This window comes from Lynx canadensis, chromosome D1 (genome assembly GCF_007474595.2).
Source record: "Lynx canadensis isolate LIC74 chromosome D1, mLynCan4.pri.v2, whole genome shotgun sequence".
NCBI lineage: Eukaryota > Metazoa > Chordata > Mammalia > Carnivora > Felidae > Lynx > Lynx canadensis.
The window spans coordinates 72,524,911-72,546,331 of NC_044312.2; the positions used below are offsets into that span (position 1 = coordinate 72,524,911).

Here is a 21,421-nt window from a genome sequence, read left to right on the forward strand (position 1 = left end):
CTTTTATTATTAGTAAAAATAATAATAATAATAAAGAATGACTTTTAAATACGTCTTGGTATCACCTTCTTTGCTTTTCATTTGTCTTTTAGCAAATCTCTGCTTGTAGAGAATCTACCTGGATCTGGTAGGAGAAAAAAAATCAAATTTCATCAGGAACAATTCTGGGACACAAAAGACTATTTGAGAACAGAGTCCCATCTTCCCAGATGTTTCCCATCAACTTGCAATGGATAGACATTATGTAACTGCATCCGGAATTCCTGCTTTGTTTTTGTTTGTTGGTTGGTTGGTAGCAAATATTCTGTCCCTTCCCCTCATCATCTTTGTCTCTCTGTCTCACTCTCTCAGGGCCCACCAGGATAATACACAAAACAACTTGTTACCATTGTTAACATTCATCTTTAATGTAATGCAATTTCTTCCAAGAACTGTGCATACTACTGCCACCACTCTTTTCAAAATCCTCACTAAAGGGCCTAGAAAAATCATGAAAAGGTAGAACAAACTCAAGATATTATAATCCAAAGACATCCTTTCAAAAACCCTGTCTTTATTCTTTTAGAGTCTTATGTTTCAGTTTGAACCTCAATTAAGAGCTGACTTTATACTTATGATATATGCTTTTCTGCATGTATATTATACCTCAGTAAGAAGTTAATTGAAGGAAAAAAGAGAAAATAACTTCAGTAGTCAACTTGTCTTTACTAATTTACACTGCTAAATATATTTCATAAAATATCTAAAATATTCATAGAAGAAATAAAAAAAAAACATATCTTGTCTCTAGTTCACTATGTCCCCACTCTAACAAGAGTAAGACATGCAAACAGAGCAATTTTTTTTACTAGTTGGTCTTTAAGATAGTTATTTAAATCCACATCACAATCTGCATTTTCCAGGTTTCTTCCTTGGTTATACAGGACAGAAATGATCATTGAATGTAAGAGCACAATAACTCCATCCATCAGGTCAATAGCACAAGTTCTAAAAATCTTCTTTAGGTGCATATTCAGAGAGAGATATTAATAACCCTGAAAGAGCCAATCCTGTCCTTTGTGTTAACACTTCTTTTTATAATCTCAGCATACTGTATATACCCACTCTATTTATAGCTTCTAAAATGGGCAAATAACTCATTAATCTACCAGGATCATCGGTAGTCAAATGTCACTTCTTTATCTCTTGTTCACTTTATGTTATTTATTTATTTATTTTGAGAGAGACAGAGAGAGAGAGGGTGAGTGCATGAGCACACACGCATGAGCAGATGGTGGGTATAGAGAGAGGGAGAGAGAGAATCCCAAGTAGGCTTTGCGCTGACAGTGGGGCTAAATCTCATGAACCATGAGATCATGACCTGAGCTGAAATCAAGAGTTGGTTGTTTAACCAACTAAGCCCTCCAAGCACCCCGATCTCATTCATTTGTACATGTTCTGTTTAAATACTGAATTTTGAAAGAAAAGAACATGGATTTAGCACTAATATAATCATAATTCCTAGTATCTCTTACTTATTTGTCCTCTTACTCTCGGAAATAAAGAGCTCCACACATATAAGATGACCTCTTAGGCTCCCAAGAAATATGTCACTTTATAAAGAGGTCTATAGTGCCTGTCTTTAATCACCTGACCAGCAGCCATTTATTGAGCACCTAGTACTATCTGACTGGTACTGTGCTAGGCACTGGGAATATAAAGATGGCTTAGAGAAGTCTATAGCCTTATTTTATCAGGTAGTGGTGCTAGGTTTGTTTTCACTTACATAATAGTACAAATCATCCAGTTTGTCAGCTTACTTGGGAACAGGGTCAACAGAGAAAGTAAAGATTTGCTTAAAAAGAAAACTAAATTACAACAAAAATTCCATTAAGTATCATTCCATAGTCTTCCTATGGCCTATAACCTAGAAAAATTTTGAGAGTATTTATGAGGACAAAAGTCAGATTACTTTATAAAATGGATGATAAATGTTAATTAAATGTGTTTAAATTATCTTACTATGTTTTAAGAAACTCTCACCAGGAGGGAAGCAGAATATCCTGGCCATAGAGAAATTAATAAAACATGTTATGCAAAAGTAAAATTTATGATTCATTTGGAATTAGATATCTACCACCTTTTCAATCCATACAAATGCATAATCTTGTCAATTAAATATTATTGTTAAGGTCTAGTAGTATGTTAAAATCACTTTAAAGTGCAACTAAGGAAAATTCATGTGTGTTTATTACTCCTTAAGGATCTATTAGTGGGTATTTTATTCAGATTCGTGCTGTAAAATCTGCATAAACTCAGCATATTGTTATCCCCATGTGTGCATTTGTTTGGTTAAAGCAGAACAGCAAATCTCAATTTTTGCAACTTCTGGAAAAGTCAAGAGAACTAAAACAGTCTTAATTTTAATCAGATACAAACAGTTATCACTACAGAAGTGAAGAGTTGACTATTATGCAAATAGTCACAGTTAGTGGTCACCAGGCCATCACAGAAGACTGAGCTAGTCAATTACTTTAGATATTTCCAAAGACTAGTGAAGATGAATGTTTCTTATTCCACCCTGTCTTATTTCCACAGAAGTATGAAACATATTAGAGACTAATGATTGTTGTTCTCAGATGGAAACCCCATTAAATATACAATGATCAAAATGTTTTGCAAAGATGGAAATTAATTTTTTTTCAAATTTTGTATAAATGCCATATAAATATGGTAACATTGTGAAGAATATGGCATTCCTTTCTTTGTAACAACCAAATTCAGATATAAACCTTTCATAAACTTTTGACCTGTAATGAAGGCAATCTGGCTTTTACCCCTGAAGTATTTTACACAAGCTTGTTCTGGTAGCAATGACCAGAGTTCAATTATTAAATTCCTCTTACAGAAATGCAAGTTTACATCTTAGACTACAGGTCTTGTTAAAATTATGCACAACTTAAAGGCAGGGACTTTATATCTCCCTGGGGCTTAGCAAAAGCTCCTCTCTTGCACAGAGTAGGGACTCAACAAATATTCATAACACAGATGTATTACAGAATTTTCATTCTCTGAAAGTAAGCTACAATAATTCTGATTTTTTAATCTTCTGAATCAATTCAAAGTCCTTTTATCATTTGCAATCCTCAAATCGAAGCAACAGAAATATGCATCTGCTCCAAATATACTTCATCACAGCAATCTTTTCTTTTGGCATGCCATGCTCGGACTTTGAAGTCCACTGGTTGGTGTGAGAATACAAAAATTGACCTTATTCATTTATTAGAAAATATTTTTTAATGACTGAGTTCCCCCAGCACATCTGTTGAAATTCTTCTATAGTATAAAGAGGCCTCTAAGCTTCTTTAATAATTTTATCATCATTGATTATAATCCTTACTGACAGAGATGATAAGCTCTTCTCACCATAAGAGCCAAGAATACAGTTTTCCAAAATAATAATAAAAAATATTTGTTATGTCACAGTGGGCTGGTTATACAACATAGAATGAATGACAGAGAAGTATTTAAGCATCAGCTATCATCAAAAATAGAAGCAATTTCATCTGAAGTTACAGGCCTGAAAAATATGCTGTGAACTCCAAACAGAACATAAATAAGATGTCTAAGCTATTGACAGCTGGGGCCCAGCCATGGCAAGCTGACCTTCCCTGGAAGTACCAATAAGAGATGGTGCCTATATATGTAACTGAGGTGGGGGCTGGAGAGTAAAGTAAGGGGATTGCTATAAGAAATGGATACTGAGTAAAAGGATAAATAATAACTATAGCCAAAGGGGCGCCTGGGTGCCTCAGTCAGTTAAGTGTCCAACCTCGGCTCAGGTCATGATCTTGCAATTCATGGGTTCAAGCCCCGCACCAGGCTCCATGCTGACAGCTTGGAGCCTGGAGCCTGTTTTGAATTCTGTGTCTCCCTCTCTCTCTGACCTTCCCCTACTTGTGCTCTGTCTCTCTCCCTCTCAAAAATAAATAAACATTAAAAGAACAAATTAAGAAAATAATAATAACTTTCAGGCTTTCACTCTTTATCGCACTCTAATCTTTTTAGTGCAAAAAGTTAATGACCTGCAACTTCAATGTCATTTTGGAATGTAACCAACAACCCCTGCCCCAGCCTCAGCATGTACACTTCTACTCATACACACACACACTTACACACGCTTCTTCACCTGCTACCCCAAGTAAATGCAAAGTATGTCAACACTGAAGATAATGTAAGGATACGCTAACATGTTATTTAAAAAGAGAATTTGGGGGTGGGTGGCTCAGTCAGTTAAACGTCTGACTCTTGATTTTGGCTCAGGTCATGATCTTGATCTGATCATGAGATCGGACTCTGTGCTGAATGTGGAGCCTGCTTAAGATTCTCTCTCTCTCTGGGGTGCCTGGGTGGCTCAGTGGGTTAAGCATCTGACTTCAGCTCAGGTCATGATCTCACGATTTGTGAGTTGGAGCCCCGCGTCAGGCTCTGTGCTAACAGCTCAGAGCCTAGAGCCTGCTTTGGATTATGTGTCTCCCTCTCTCTCTGCTCCTCCCCCACTTGTGCTCAGTCTCTCTTTCTCTCTCTCTGAAAAATAAATAAACATTAAACAATTTTTTTAGGGGCGCCTGGGTGGCTCAGTCGGTTAAGCGTCTGACTTCAGCCAGGTCACGATCTCGCGGTCCGTGAGTTCGAGCCCCGCGTCAGGCTCTGGGCTGATGGCTCAGAGCCTGGAGCCTGTTTCCGATTCTGTGCCTCCCTCTCTCTCTGCCCCTCCCCCGTTCATGCTCTGTCTCTCTCTGTCCCAAAAATAAATAAACGTTGAAAAAAAAAATTAAAAAAAAATTTTTTTTTAAAAAGATTCTCTCTCTCGCTCTGACCTCCCCCGCTCTCATGTGGTCTCTGTTGATAAAAAAATAATAATAAAATAAAAATAAAAAGAGAGGGGCACCCAGGTAGCTCATTTGGTTAAGCATCTGACTTTTGATGTTCGCCAGGTCATTATCTCATGGTTTGTGGGTTTGAGCCCTGCCTTGGGCTCCACACTGACAGCGAGAAGTCTGCTTAAGATTCTCTCTTTCCCTCTCTCTTCCTCACCCATGCTTGTGCTCACTCTCTCTCCCTCTCAAAATAAATAAACTTTAAAAAAATAAAATAAAAAGAGAAATTTTCTTTTTGTATTTTTATTTAGTACTATGTTCATATTAAATAACTTAGATATAATAATGTCTCTATTATGAAACATAAGGTCCAAACTCCCTAGCCTAGTCTGGTATTAAAATCAGTCTGCAAGATGTTCTTAATGTACCTTTCAAGGTTGTTTTTCTATTATGTTTGCCATCTTTCATTTCTTGCTTTCAATAGCTTCTAAGTCTTTGTTCAAGTCACTTCTTCTCACATATAGACTGATCTTTCCTCTCCTCTCTGCCTTCCCAAATCTGACCTACCTTTCAAAGTTTAGCTCAAATTCAACTACTAAATGAAAATTCCCCAAGCAAAAAATATCTTTCCCTCTGTTAAAATTTATACTGCACATATTGTGTTGAATTATTTAATGGTTTTTATTTCAATCTGACACTATTGTGGTGTCAATTCTATCTAGGTATTGGGGACATAGAAGTACACAAAATCCCCTACCATTATCTCCTAGGGAAGACAGAAAACATGAAAATAAAAGTATATATGCATACATATGTATATATGTGTGTGTGTGTATACATACACGTGGGCAAAAAATATATAAAAATACAAAACATACCCATTCATAATAAATTCTATGAATAAAAATAAAGTAATATGATGAGATAGCATTTGAAGGGTAGAGGCCAGAAAGAGGGATATAGTGGGTAAGGAGTAGAGAGGACTATTTTTGAGAGGGATAGCCAAGGAAGGCTTCTATAAAGACATAATATAGCACAGGGTTGAATGACCTAAGGAAATGCTACCTGGAATTACATGAGAGAAAAGCAACTCAGGCAGAAGGCACATGGGGCAAAGTAACTGAAGCAGCAATAACTTGGGTTGAGTAACCTAATAAGTCCAAAGCAAATGAGCAGAGAGTAGCAAGGGAAAGATTAGAAAGATGGGCAAAGACCAGATCATTTGGGGCTTTGTAGGGCACAGTGAGGAATTTGGATTTTCTTTTGAATGTGATAGAAAGCCATTAGAGGGTTTGAGGAGAGAAGTGGCATGAGATCTGATTTAGATTTATAAAGATCATTCTGGTTTCTGTGAGGAAAATGATTATATTAGTGCAAGAATGAAAGCAAGGAGACCAGGTTAGAAACGACCTCAACAGTCGTGAAGTAGGGATATATTGTTGGCCTTTTTCCATCTTATATATCCTGTCTGGTACAGTAAAAAAAAAAAAAAATCTTGCAGATAGTTCGTAATATACTACTACTAGGATAGTGCCTTTAAATATGAAAGTAATTATCTGACTGATTGATTAACTGACTGACTAAAACATGGCCTGTCCAGCGATTCCATATGAGACAAGAAGCACATAACTTTCAAACATTTGTACTCTTTTATGCCTACAGGGGAGAAGAGGATAACAAATTAAAATCTAAGTGGCTACTGTTACATCACTGCAAATATTGTATTTTCTGCAAATATTATATTTTTTAATAAAAGTTTAGGTAGCAGAGAAGCTTACTGATGGAAACTAAAAATGCAATTCCTGAATTTAGTCTCTGTATGGGAAGAATAGGAATATTTAAGACTATTTAAGCTACCTGCCAACTTTTCTATGGGAAAAAAAATCAACTGTTAGTAAAGATCAGAAAGTTGAAAATCTAATATATATAAACTGGCTCAAACACTGGTTAAATTAAACATTTTTGCTTTCAGTTTTTGTTGGTAGTTTATACTAATGTCGTATATGTCAAATGAAATTGGAATTTACAATACAGAGTCATATGCTGCAGCAATTTACCTCTCATAACTTTTTGCATTACAAAGAACAATAGACCAATAACATCATTTAAGACTGATTAGGAATAACTTATGCAATTGCAAATGCAAAGGAATAGAAACCAAGCCCAAAAAGAAATGGGATGATATGCTGGATCACTCAGGTCAATAACATAAAAATAATCAGAATTCTAAATGGAAAATAAAAACATTGACTTTTCCAACATTATTTAAGCAATCCTACTAATAAATCCTAATATTCATTTGTTCTCTATTTTAAAGTATTAATTTTTACTTCACTCCATGTAAAACACAGTATTACATAGCCCTTGATGATATTTCTTAATAGTAAGCAAATAAAGAAGGAGGAGCATTGTATGTCTTAGATTTAAAATTTTAGCCAATCTTCTGTGCCACACCCCCCAAAATAAAAGTAGTATTAGACAGGGTTGCCCTAATTACAAGATGTTAAGAAAAGAGAAGAGAAAAGAAGAGAAATGAAATGAAGAAAGACATGAGAAGAATGAAAAGAGGGGCACCTGGGTGGCTCAGTCAGTTAAGCGTCCGACTTCGGCTCAGGTCATGATCTCACAGTTCATGGGTTCGAGCCCGCATCGGGCTCTGTGCTGACAGCTTGGAGCCTGGAGTCTGCTTCTGATTCTGTGTCTCTCTCTCTGTCCCTCCCCTGCCCACACTCTGTCTCTCAAAAATAAATAAATGTAAAAAAAAAAAGAATGAAAAGAAATATAAAAAATGGTACAAAGAAAGTAAAGAGAGAAGAAAGAGGAGGGAGGAAACAAGCAAGCTAAGGTATTGTGGACTTTTAAGAAAAGTAGTACTATCTTTTATAACCACAATTTTTACCTGTTTTCTACTCACTCAGTCTCTCACACTTCAACAAATGTAAATTCCAAACCCCAGTGTTATACTTACCTTTCAAATATTTTGCAAAGATCAAATGATATATGTAGCTCTTTGCAAAATAGAAATTGCTGTAAAAACTTTAATTAAAAAGTTAATTATATTACAATAACATCAATACCAATAAAATATTTAGAAATAAATTTAGCCAAGGAGGTGAAAGGTCTCTATATGGAAAGCTATAAGAAATTGATGAAAGAAATCAAAGCCACAAATAAATGGAAAGGTATCCTGTGTTTATGGATTTAAAGAATTAATATTGCTAAAATATCAATGCTACCTAAAGCTATCCAAAGATTTAATGCAATCCCTACCAAGAGTTCAAAGGCATTTTTTAATAGAAGTAGGAAAAAAAAAAACCACTTAAAAATTTACATGGTACCACCAAAGACCAAATAGCCAAAGGAATTCTGAGAAAGAAGAACAAAGCAAGGAGGTACCACACTTCTGATTTCAAGTTATACTATAAAGTCATCTTCATCAAAAGAGTATGGTATTGGCATAAAACAGACATACGGATCAAGAGAACAGAACCGAGAGCCTAGAAATAAACCTAAGTGTATACAATCAACTAATATTTGACAAGGGAGCCAAAAATACTCAATGGAGCAAAGATAGTCTAGTCTCTTCAATAAATGGTGCTGGTATAACTGGATATTCACATGTAAAAGAATGAAACTGGGCCCATACATTATACCACTCATGAAAATTAACTTGAAATGGATTAAAGACTTAAACCTAAGACCTAAAAACATGAAACTCCTAGAAGAAAACATATGAATAAAACTCCTTGGCATGGGTCTTAGTAATGATTTTTTGGATATGATACACCTAAAGTACAGGCAACACAATAAAAAATAAAGAAATGGAACTACATCAAATAAAAAAACTTCTTCAAAGCAAAAGAAACCACCAAGAAAATGAAAAGATAACCCATGAGATGGGAAAAATATTTACAAACCATATATCTGATAAGAGGTCAATATCCAAAATATATAAAGAACTCATACAATCAATAGCAAAAAAACAAAACCAAAAACCAAAAACCAAAAACCAAAAACCAGAAACCAAAACCAAAACCAAACCAAAACAAAAAAACACTTAAAAAATGGACAAAGTACCTGAACAGACATTTCTCCATAGAAAATGCTTTAAAGGCCAACAGGTACATGAAAAGATGCTTCACATCACTAGTCATTAGGGAAATGCAAATTAAAACCACAATGATATATTACCTTATGCCTATTAGAATGGTCATCATCAAAAAGACAAGATAACAAATGCTGGTGAGGATGTGGAGAAAAGGGAATCCTTGTGCACTGTTAGCGGGAATGTAAACTGGTACAACCACTATGAAAAACAGTGTGGAACAATCTCAAAAAATTAAAAATAGAATTACCACATGATCTAGCAATTTCATTTCTAAAAATCCCTACCAAGGGATTCATATCCAAAGGTAATGAAAACACTAACTTGGAAATATATCTGCACTCCCATGTTCATAGCGGCATTATTTACAATAACCAAGCCATGGAAACAACTTTAGCATCCACTAATGAATGAATGAATAAAGAAGTTGTGGTACATACATAAAATAGAATATTATTCAGCCTTTACAAAAAAAAAAAGGAGAAGTCTACCATCTGCAACAACATGGATTGGCCTTAGTGGCATTATGCTAAGTGAAATAAGTCAGACGGAGGAAAGACAGACAAATATGTTCTCACATACGGAACTAAAAAACAAACAAACAAGACAAAACAGAAAACTAAACTCAGCAAAAGAGATCAGACTGTGGTTAGCAGAGATTGGGTTGGGGGGAGGGGGAACCAGAGGAGGGTGGTCAAAACATACAAACTTCCAGTTATAAGAAAAATAAGTACCATGGATGTAATATACACGAAGACTACAGCTAACACTGCTGTATAACATATAGGAAAGTTAAGAGAGTAAATCCTAAGAGTTCTCATCACAAAAAGAAAAATATGTTTTTCCTTTATTTTTTTCTTCATTCTTTTATTGTTTATTTTTGTATCTATATGAGAAGATGGATATTAGTTGAACCTATTGTGGCAATTATTTTGCAACATATGTAAATCAAACTATCATGCTGTACACCTTAAACTTATATAGTGATGTATGTCAATCCATTTCTCAAGAAATCTGGAAAAATTAATTATAAATATTTAATTAAATTAAGATTTTATATATATATATATATGCATTTTGTTTTGGTACAAAAAGGTGGTTTCATTACGGGGACAGAACCTGTGGGCAGAAAGAGCTGCCTCGGGATTGTGAGGAATGACTGATTACACACTTGGGAGTTGGGGGAGGTAAAGGCAAGGGGAAGTTTCTCAAAGGATTTTCATGCACATATTTATTTTTAAACTTGAAAACTCATGAACTACTTTAAATTGAAATTTAAACTGAAAATTAAAAAGTTGTGGATTTAGGTTGCTGGCCAAGTTCATACAAATGCAAGGACCAGTCTATCAGTGTGCCCTATTGTTAACCATTCATGACTTGGGAGACATGGGACTCATTATAATATTATAATAACTTCTATAGAAATGTGGAGATAGATATTTTCTCCAAACAAACTTGACCAATTTTGAGACAGTTCAACTTAACTGTATAAATTTCTATGGGTAATTACATGAAACAAAGAGAGAATGGGAACACCCGCTTCCACCCCCACAAATAAAAAATAGAAAAAAAGAAAGACATGTCCCATGACATGTGAGTCACATAAAGTATCTATCTACAGATTTAATTTTTGACTCTAGTGTGCATTACAAGTAGAATTCCTAAAAATGTACTTAAAAATTTGTGAACAGGCATTTTCCAAGATCCTATTTATCACATCCACAATGATCTGGAATTACGATGATCTAAACTACAGACATTGATTTTTAGTTCCACGTGACAACTCTCAAACATGAAGGACACAAAGCTTAGCTTTGATTCTCTTTAACTCTTCTTAATTTAACAATAAAAAAGGTCAGGTTAGTTCCTTTAAAACTGTACTATGGCTGTAGTTTCCATGGTAGAATAAGGAGTTGAATCTACATAGAAATTATCAGCCAATAACAATAGGTCTTTGTCCAGCTGTGACTACTTTCCTCTTCTACAACCAGTCCTTATCAGGCTCAGGAAATGCCTGTTTTAACTGACAGGTAGAAGATTAAATCTACAGCTGCTGAAACACAATCTCAGCTCTGTTAGATAGGCTTTCATTGAAAAGCACTACAAACACATAATTTGTTTATGTTGTACCAGCAATCTCTGACAAAGCAGACTGTCTAGCTGAGACAAATGTGGTTAAACCCATTTATTGTATTATTTCTGCTACACAGAACAGGCTCTTAAAACGCAGAAACTAGACAAGGCACAAAGCTCTAGCTGTCTAAAGAAATCAAGAATAGATGACTTCTTGTTACACTAGCTCTTTTTACACAGAAAGCATGTTCTCCCCTGGAAAACATCTATTCCAATTTCTCTTTTAAGTGGGTGGTTCAATTATGTTTATGCTTTCAGTTTTTAAAGTTTCTTTTGTTCCTTTCAGCATAAACAGGCATAAAATCACCTAATCACTGAATATCTCTAGATTTAAGAACATGAATATTTATAGCAAGTGCTATATCACCTCCTCAAAAAAAATATCCATAATGATAAATTCTAATGACAATCCACCTTTTTTCAATATTTATTGCAAATTCTTATAATGTTATTTGGTTTATTTCACTTGATTAAAAAAAAGCTTTGCACTTATAAGGAATATGAACAATACTTTTTTAAAAACAAAGGAGTTATGCACAGAGATACCTAATTTTATAAAATCAATGTCATGGGAGAGATTTTAACAACAATAATAATGAAAGCTGCTAGCCAAGCTGCTACTTGCTCCAAATTAATAATAGGAACTAGAAATAAAAGTTTTTTATATCTCAAAATCTATTCTTTTGGTAAACTTATTTAATTCTAGCATTGAGTATACTGCATATAATAAACTGTACAATTAAAGATTAAAGTCTTTATCTACCTTTCCTAAATCCTAAAAGTTATAATCAATGATAATGAAACAACAGATGGTATACAATATGGTTTTAAAAATAAGAAAACAGATGCTATAGCTCAAACTTGTCAAAAATTTTTAGGAAGAGTAGCATAATAAAATAAATAATTATAAGAAACTATATTTGAAACATGGCCAAAAGGATTATGGTTAGCCACTCTCAAACATGTCACCATCCCCTAAAATCTTACTTTATTTTTCCTTAATCATCATCATAAAAAAGGAAAGTGAGAAAATAATCTTCCAAGTTGGAACATATGTGCCACTTGGAACTCTGAGTTAGTCTTAAAATATAGAAAGTATGCAATAAACTAGCTGAATCCATGGGGTCTCCCTCAAACAGCATGGATAATGAGGGGAATCCATAACAGACATAAACAAACCCAGAAAGATGTCTAGACCCCACATCATTATGTATGATATATGCCCAAGATATATGGGCATACATTTGAATGTTCAAGTTCAAACATGGCTTCTATTAGACAGATTCAGTCACAGCATGGGGTTTCTTTAATAAACAAACCTTACTGTTAGAAAATATTGGGGACTCAAATCATGTATTATGCTCCAGCTAGTTAGAGATGTGGTGCTGTAATGCCCTATATCCCTTGAAGCTTTTGTATAACAGACTGTAAATAATAATAATAATAAATAAATAAACTACATCCTAAGAAAACACATAGAAGTCTTAGATTTTTGTATTTCAAGTTAGGAGCCAATACTACACAAAGCTAGCATCTCAACATATGCTCAAGAATTTACCTTTCCCATTAAAAATTAGAAATAAGTTTAACAATGTGGGCCTTGGTTTTTTATTCCCCATAATTCTTAAGGATGCTGAATGCAGTCACATAAAAAAATGTAACCATAGTCATTTATCTCACAACAATAGGTTCTTTGCCATATTTGAAATATACACACGTTTAATATAAATAGATTTACCTCACTTTAGAACCCTGGACTTTTAGAACTGGAATAGCTTTAGAAAGTTTTCATTTTAAACGTAAATATAATAAACCCCAGAGAGGAGAAGTGACTTGTCCAGGTTACGAAACTTGAGAATGGCTAAACCAAAGGTAAAAATAAGGCCTTTAGTCTCCAAGTTTACTGATTTCACAAAATCATAAAATCAAAGATTTTCAGGGATGGAAAAAGATTTAGAGACTATATAATCCAGTAATTCTCACCTACTCGAGGAGTTCTGGTGAGCTTTCTCAGAAATATGTGTACTCTCTCCTCCCTCATCCAGAACCACTGATCAGGCCTAACCACTACATTTTATAGAGGAGAAAATGTAGGCACCTAAGGATAATGTGACTTACCTATGGTGACATAACTAGTCAAAATCAGCTCAGATTAGAACTAGATCTCCTAACTCTCAGTTCAGGAATTTTCTTTTTTCTTTCCCAGTTTTCTTTCTGCCTCCTTTAAGGTAGAACCTAAAAACAAAGATACCCTTTCTGTCCCTGGCATTAGTCCAAATATGTTTTTTTCTTAAACATAATCTACATCAGGTAGAGGATAAAGGCAAATTTCAGTTCTTCTACAAAGACATTCTGGCAACACTGATACACAGTGATTCTGATAAGTTCCTGTCTTCCTTTTTCCCAACTGCCCCCTCTCAAATCTGTATGCCTGGGACACACATTAAAACCAGTCATGTATTCTTCTTCCTTTTTTTAAATGTAGTGAGACCATGAACTCCTTTGAGAACAGAATCATAGCTTTTCCTCTCATATTCCTTGCAATATACATAACACAAAGGCAGCTTTCAGCAAAATATAAATAGAGTTATTTTCCCAAAGATCAGGCTACTAATTTTAAAAAGCTTAAGAGTGGACTGACTAAACAGAATGAAACAGCATATAAAAAAGACAATAAATCATGACTAAGTATAGTTTTTTAGAGGAATGCAAGGTTGGTTTAACATTTGAAAATCAATCAGTAAAATTCATCGTAATAAGAAATAAAGTAACAAAAATGAGATCATTTCAGTAGATGCAGAAAAAGCATTTGAAAAACTTTAATACCCATTCATGATAAGACCTTCCAAAAAACTTAACTACAAGGGAACTTCTTCAATCTTATTAAATTTAGATTTGAAAAACCTACATCAAACGTCATAATCAATGGTGAAAGTCTCCATGCTTTCTACACAAGAACAGGAAGGCAAGAATGTCCACTCTCACCACTTCTATTCAATATTATACTGAATTCCCTACCCAGTGCAATAATGAGAGGAAAGAAAGAAAATGCACAGTTTGAAAAAGAAGAAGTTAAACTGGTTTTAGCTGCAGAAAACATAATAACTATAGAAAATCTTAACGAGTTTGATAAAAAAAAAAAAAAAAACTACCACAACTGAAAAGAAATTTAAGCAAAGTCAAACATGCAAGGTCAATAACAAAAATCAGTTGTCTTCCCATATACTAGATATACTAGAATAAGCTATTAGAAAAAGAAATTTTTCTAACTCCATTTACAATAGTATAAAAAATAAAATACTTAGAAAATTTTAACCATAACAACAGAGAGGGAGGCAAACCATAAAAGACTCTTAAATACAGAGAACAAACTGAAGGTTGCTGAAGGTGTTGGGTGGGGGATGGACTAAATGAGTGATGGGCATTAAGGAGGGCACTTGTTGGGATGAGCACTGGGTGTTATGTGTTAAGGGATGAATCACTAAATTCTACTCTTGAAACCATAATTACACTATATTCTAACTAACTTGTATTTAAAAATTTTTTTAAAGAAAGAAAAATTTAACCAAAGTATAGAAGGCTTTTCTACCCTGAAAGCTATAGAACACTGCAAAGGAAAAATTTTTAAATACTGAAAAATTGAGAAATATACCATATACATGTAATGGATGGCTGAATATTGTTAAGATAGCAATTCTCACCCAAATTAATCTACAGATTCAACATGATCCCAACCAGAATCCCAGAAGATAGGGTCAAAATAATTTAAAATCTATCTAAAAATTCGGCAAAACAATTTTGAAAAAGAAAATTGTAAGTAGAGAACAATATAGTAAGATTTTAAGACTTACTACAATGCCATAGTAATTCATTCCAGGCGGGACTGTGCAAGGACAGACATATAAATCAATGAAACAGAATAGAGACTCCAGAAATAAACCCATGCTTAATTTTCACAATGATGCCAAGGTAATCCAATATGAGAAAGGACAGTCTTTGAAACAGATTTTGTTAGAAATGGAGATATATATGGAGAAAAATAAGCCTAGACCTTTGTCTGACACCAAACACAAAATGTAACTACACATAGAAAAGACCTAAACATCTGAGCTAAAATTAGAAAAATTCTGGAAGAAAACAGAGGAGGAAATCTTTGTAACATTATATTAGGCAACACTTAAAACATAACACACAAAAACATGAACCAGGAAAGAAAAAAAAAAGATAAAATGTCATCAAAATTATAAACTTCGCTCTTTGAAAGACACAGTTAAAAAGACAAAAAAAGTAAGCCACAAACTAGGAGAAAATATTTGCAAAAGAAAATAAAGAACTTTCTATCCAGAATATTTTTTAACTGTTACAATTCAATAAATGAGACAAATTAATAAAAACATCACTAAAGATGTGAATAGATTATTCACACAAAAAACTATATGAATAACCAATAAGTACATGAGAAGACTCTCAACATCACCAATCACCAGAGAGGTGAGTATCAAAACCACAACGAGATACCCCTAAAACCTACTAAACTGGTTAAAATTTAAAAAGATTAACAATACCAAGTGTTGGTGAGGATACAGAACAAGTGGGACTTTCCAGCATTGCTAATGGGAATAAAGATGTTACAGCCACTTTCTCTAGAAAGTTAAACATACAATTTCCATACAACCCAGAAATCAATGTACTCTTAGATATATATATATATATATATATATATATATATATATATATACACACACACACATGAAAAGGAAAACATATGTGTACATATGTGTACTTGCAACATTATTCATAACAGCCAATAACTGGAATCAATCCAATGTCCATTAACTGGAAGATGGCTACACAAATCATGTGTGCCCATGTACATTCTATGGAAAACTACTTAGCAATATAAGGGAACAAAACATTGATAGACGCAGGAACATGAAAGAATCTAAAAATCATGAAAAAATTTGAACATAAAAGAGTATTTACTATATGATTCCATTTATATAAAATCCTAATAAAGACAAAATTATAGTGACAGAAAGCAGATAAATGAGTGAAACAAGTGTGTCATAGTGAGGATGTGACTGCAAAGGGACATGAGGAAACTTCTCAAGGCTAAAAAGTTATAAATGGCTATATACAATGCCCAGAATTTAACACTTGAATTTTACTGCATGTAATTTATACATCAGTAAAGTGGGGAAAAAACAATTTTGAAAAGTGTAAAAATTATAACTGTTCTATGAAGAAGGCATTAATTTCTTATTTTACAGATGAGATAAAAAAGAGTAGGTAATTTCTTCAACATTATAGCTAGTAAGTGGCAGAGCCAGAATTCACATCTGTATCTTCGGCAGCTGATACTCTTTCTAAAACGATAAGGCAATTTCCTTTGTGGATAGAGTATTCACAGCATTCTTAGGAAAAGGAAAATTCTACTTTAGAATTAAACAGAAAAAGTGTTCCATTGGGAAGTCCTGGCTCAAAAAGTCCTGAGCTATCGAGTTGCTTGGGACTTTTTTGTTTGTTTGTTTCATTCACACTAACTTGTTAAAGTGACAGCCTTATCCCACCTGTTATTAGCTTGGAAAGAAAAGCAATTCATACCACAAGAACACCTAAATTCACCAAGTACTGCAAACCTGAGCAGCTTATTCCTTGGTCCCAGGACCTGATCTCCCAAAATGCCATGATACTAGCATATGGATGGAAGAAACAAGAGTAGGCAAATTTCGATCATTTTTAAAAGTTTTATTTCAACAATAATAAATAGTGAAAAGCCCATTATTTCATTAAGAGGCAGTGTGTTATATAGTAAAATAAGTCCTGGAATAAGTAAAATGAAGTTAAAAGATCTAGATCAGAATCAGTATAACAAACTGCTTAACTTCAAGTTTTCTCCTCATTAAAAGAGGAATAATAATACCTACCTCACAAGGTTGCTGTGAAGAGAAAATCATGTAAAGTGCTTAGTATATAGTAGACACAGTCTGCTGAATTTAAATTTGATAATTTCAAACTAGTTCTGTGCTCTCTTAAAGAATCACACCTCCTTTTGGAGAACATTTCAGAATCGTGTGTGTGTGTGTGTGTGTGTGTGTGTGTGCGCGCGCGCGCGTGCGCGCACTCTTCATTACAAATTCTCTCCTTTGGGAGACTCATTACACCCTGAGGGAAAAAGTGATGCTGCCCATTGCTACTGATTTCCTGGGATAAGCTTTAGGATGATGGGCATATATGACTTGACAATCACCAAAACACATGAAGAATAGGTAGGAATAAAAGCTCTGAAGAACACAGCTGGGTTTCTCTTATCCTATAAAGGTTTTCTAAAAGAAGAATGATTAAAAAATATTAAAAAAACAGAATACTATTTTCACTGAAATATCAAAGGAAGGTTAATAGTAAGGTTAAAAGATTCTGAATTATTTTATCAGGCACAAAAATAAAAGGTACACACTGAAGAAGACCTAATGACAGATGTTAATCTAATTTGCTTCTCCTGACATTATAGTAACATTACCATGTTATTAATCGCTTTAAGTCACTATGGTAATTGCATGATAATAATAATAGTAATAATAGTAATGGCACACCGATATAGTATTTGCAACGTGTCAGGCACTTTTCTTAGTGCTTTACATGCAAGAACCCCTTTAATTATCGAAACATATGTATAAGGTAGGTACTATTATGTTCTTATTTTTATAGATGAAGCGTAGTAGCTTGCCTCAGGGTCCAGGAAGTCTGGTTCTAGATCCTACTCTTAACCAACGTGCTATAACTGCCTAATGTGGCAGAGATTCTCAAATTTGGTGCCATATTGTAGGAGTAAAGTTGGTAAAGAATGGAGAAATGAGAGGGAAATAAGGACAGCTTTGAAAACTTCTTAGAGAAAGTATATATATATTTGAAGTAGTGTAATAAGTGTAAAAGTTCTCCATGCTATAAACTGAATTTCATAAACATATAATTGTGATTCTGTTTTTACTGTATCTAGTATAAAGAACTCAAAGCAGAACAACATGGCTCATGTTACAAGTGACTGTGTTGGGGTGCCTGGGTGGCTCAGTCGGTTAAGCGTCCAACTTCAGCTCAGGTCATGATCTCACCATTGGTGAGTTCGAGCTCCACATTCCCACACTGGGCTCTACGCTGACAGCTCAGAGCCTGGAGCCTGCTTCAGATTCTATGTCTCCCTCTCTCTCTGCTCCTCCCCTACTTGTGCTCCATCTCTCTCTCTCTCTCTCTCTCTCTCTCTCTCTCTCTCTGTCTCAAAAATAAATAAACATTAAAAAAAATTTTTTGAAAGTGACTGTTCACTTCCACATGGCCTAGGAAAGCTCACAAATATTGAAAGTTAAAATGTGCATCTTAGAAGATAAAAAGAATTTTCTTGTGTCACAATATTAACATAACTGGAAATTTCTGTAATACTCAAGAATTGTATGAGGTTATTTTTGTTTATCTAGAGGGCACACAAGTTTTAAAAATTAAAAAGTATTGAATAATATAAAATTCACTGCTTAGATGTTAAGACTAGACTGAAATTCTGGTTCTCTTACTATCTTATTTTGAATCAGTAAATCTCAATTTTCTTATATATAAATGAGGTTATAATATTTCTATCGCTTACCTTAAAGGAATCAAGGTGAAGATTACTTACTAGATATGGAAATTATCTGAAAAATATGAATTACTATGTGAATGTACATTCTTTCCTCTAGCATTTACTCTAAGTACTCTGTAAGCCAGCACATTTTTTATTTGGGGTTCACCATAGTTCTACATATAGAAATGTTCCTAGGAATAAAGAAGCTCAAGAAATGTGACTTCTTACTACATTCTTGAAAATTATGCCAGATACTTTCACACTTTATCTCAATTAATCTACACAACAGCACAATTCAATAAGATCATTATGCCATTTTATTGATTCAGAAAGATAAAGACAATGGAGTTACTAATGTGACAAAAACAGGATTCAAAATCAAGGGATTCTGATGCCTTTTCACTATAATGCCTTTCAACATAAAGAAAAGTTAAGATTTAAAAAAAAAAAAGTTAAGATTTAATCAGCTAAGGAACCGCTAACTGGAATTTATCTGTAGTTATTAACGCTTTTCTAGCTTTCTAAAATTTGAGAAGATCAAATTGTTGACCGAAGTTTAAATCTGGCTCCATCATTGATGGACATTTTCTGGTGACTTTTTTTTTTTGAAGATGGAAATAATGCACCAGCTATTTCTTTCTACCTCAACATTCTACTGAATTATAAGAGTAAGCTATATTCACCTCTTGATAGTGAATCTACATCACCATCTCTTGATGACAAATCTCTTGACAGGATACTATTAGAAGTTTTGTTCACCAACATTGAAATCATATCAAGAGTGGCATTTGTGGATCTCAGAAGCTAAGAAGAACATATTGATTGTTTGTAAGGAGTGGCAGTGACCATGGCCTAGGCCCAAATATCTCATCAGTTACAGGGTTCCTCCAAACATGAAGGCTATTGAATTCAAATGCAAGTGAAAAGGGAATAGAGTGTATCAATACTGTGTTCTTTTTAAAGATTCTTTGTAAGAAACTTCTAAGTACCACTGAGATCACAACATTTAGCCAACCATTGAGGTGACTACCTCTTTCTGTTCTTTAACTCTTTAAATCAAAGTTGATTCTCATACTTTCTACTTTGAGTATTTCATTTTTATATTCTGAAATGAGTTCAAATTTACAGAAAAGATTCCAAAAACTGCAAATACACCCTTTGAAGACCCTACTGAAGTTTTGCCAACTGTTAGAGTATGTCTTTTACAGCAATAAGCTCCAATCCAGGATCATGTGTTGTCATGTCTCTTCAGTTTCCTTCAATCTGGAATTGTTCCTCAGTTCCTCCTTGACCCTTAGGACCTTAACACTATTGAAGACTTCAAGACAGCTATTTTGTAGACTGTTCCTAAATTGTTGTTTTTTTCCCCCCAGGTTATGCATTTTGGCAGAAATATCACAGAAGTGTTGTTATGCTCTTCTCACTGCATCCCATCAGGTAGCTTATGACATCTATTTGTACCATCGCTGTTAATGTCACCTGAGTAATGTGGGATCTGCCAGTTTTTCCCACTGTGCTGTTATTCTTTTCTCCTTCTTTCCCTAAGTATTGTGTGAGGAGATACTTTGAGACTCAAATAAACATCTTATGGTTCATCCACCTCTTATCCAGTAGTTTTAGCATCTCTTTATGTTTCTTATCTGAATTCATTATCACTATGATGGTGATCAAGTGGTAGTTTTCTTTTCATAATTTCTTGTACATTTGTTAGTTGGCACTCTACTATAAGGAAGAGCTTTCTCTTCTCTCATTTGTATGTATATATATATGTGTGTGTACATATAATAAGCATATATATTATATATATATACATATATTTGTGTGTGTGTGGATATATATACACATATATACACATATACATATATCAATGTGTATTTGTGCACTCTTAATGTATTAAATGAATTAACTCTTTTTTTATTCTTACCTTGTGCCAGATATGAACATAGATTGCCCCTTTGTGATGGATTTTGCATCCTTTGTTATTTCCCTATAATTTTTTAAGCCCTTCTTTAATTTCTGGAACAAGAAGATGTTCCAGATTTATCCTGTATTTTCCCTGTTTCAGACCTGGACTGAGTGGAATGATACTTAGAAGCTAAGATCTGGTTGCAAGGTGCATTCATTACTTGCAGGGTATACCTTGGTCTTAGAGCCTCTCAGTAGATAGACCTTAAAAATATTTTTTTGTATATACTACACACACTCATACACATTTACCCCTAAATTCACTTCTATATACAACTAGAACATACATTTAAAAGAATTATATATCTCTATGTAGAATATAATATCTATATATATAAAAGCATGAAATCACTTTGATACTTCCAGCTCCACTCCAGCACCACAGAGATTATTCTTGTCTTCTTCCTGTTTTCCATATTTGTAATTCTACTTTCTAAAAAAAATTTAAAGCCCTATCACAATTCCACTGGCATTTTTCACAGAAATAGAACAACCCTAAAAGTTGTATGGAATCACAAAAGACTCTGTATAGCCAAAGCAATCTCAGGAAAGAAAAAAACAAAGCTGGTGGCATCACATTCCTTGATTTCAAACTATGTGCAAAGCTGTAATAATCAAAACAGTATGGTTTTGACATTAAAACAGATACACAGATCAATGGAACAGAATCAATAGCCCAGAAATAAGCCCCCACGCACATATAGGTAGTTAATTTATGACAAGGGAGCCAAGACCAAACGATGGGGAAAG

The 21,421-nt window shown here is 34.0% G+C and overlaps 1 protein-coding gene across 9 annotated transcripts in view; it reads right to left on the reverse strand.

Annotated features, from left to right (window-relative positions):
- The window catches only part of SOX6 (SRY-box transcription factor 6), a 620,069-nt gene that overhangs the window by 138,461 nt on the left and 460,187 nt on the right, over positions 1–21,421 (reverse strand). The window lies entirely within an intron of this gene.